Source organism: Morone saxatilis, unplaced genomic scaffold (genome assembly GCF_004916995.1).
Source record: "Morone saxatilis isolate NCDOM2014 unplaced genomic scaffold, NCSU_SB_2.0 Contig11, whole genome shotgun sequence".
NCBI classification, from domain to species: Eukaryota; Metazoa; Chordata; class Actinopteri; family Moronidae; genus Morone; species Morone saxatilis.
This window is the reverse complement of record NW_023339663.1, coordinates 5693662-5694573: the sequence shown is the minus strand read 5'-3', so window position 1 is coordinate 5694573 and position 912 is coordinate 5693662. Positions and strand designations below refer to the sequence as shown.

General features: G+C 36.7%; 1 protein-coding gene across 1 annotated transcript in view; it reads left to right on the top strand.

Annotated features, from left to right (window-relative positions):
- The first annotated feature begins 698 nt into the window (after positions 1 to 698).
- Positions 699 to 912, top strand: part of LOC118321202 (CD151 antigen-like) — a 22233-nt gene continuing 22019 nt past the window's right edge. Inside the window, exon 1 of the mRNA XM_035652428.1 lies at positions 699 to 898. The gene's annotated coding sequence lies outside the window, so the exon portion shown is untranslated. The remainder of the gene's footprint in view (positions 899 to 912) is intronic.

Sequence of the window (912 nt, the reverse complement as noted above, 5' to 3'; positions counted from 1 at the left end):
AATGTGAATCTGCAAAGTAACTAAAGCTGCCAAATAAATGTAAAGGAGTAAAAAGTATATTTCCCTCTGAGTATAGAATGGAAATACTCAAGTACAATTAGCTCTAGTATGTACTTAGTTACATTCCACCCTTGGATTATCAATCAATATTATTGTGAGATAGGGTACAATATGGTAAAAACATCAAAAACATACATTTTAACAAAAAAAATCTATTAAAATCATGCATCAAATGTGACATTTTGGGGGGTTTGTACCACACAAACATGTTTTACTTAAATCTGGAGAACAAGATTTGTAGACCAGGGCCTATCTGCAGCACTACAGTACTTCATTATTCATTTATTGTTTTATATCTTCTATTATATTTTGTATTTTGTAATATTTTTATTTGTGATATTCTTTGTTCTCTGTTTTGCACTACTTTAACACTACTCTATTGCTGCTGTGTCAACCTGAATTTCTCCTAAGAGGGATCAATAAAGGAATATCTTATCTTATTCATTATACTGTGTAGTCACACATCCATGCACTTGGTCACACTGCAGCCCTATTGTGAAGTAAAGATTATTAAAAAAAAATAACAATACACATAAATCCCTGAAAACATGCTTACTTTTCCACAGTATCTGCTTACATCACATAACCATTGCCCCAGGACAGTGAAAAACCCAAGAACCATGCAAGGTGGCCCGGGGTGGAGTCAGCAGCAGCAGCAGCTCCAGCCTCACTCTCTCTACGTGAGCTCAGCATTTTGATTTTTCTAGCCTCCAGCTTCACCCTGCTGTCGGAGAGGCCCTTTATCCAGGGGGGAAGTGGAATAAAAACAGACCACATTTAGGAATAGTTGAACACATTTTTGGTTGCTCTTTGTCGATAAAAATCACAGAAACTGCAGGTAAGTGGGGGGGG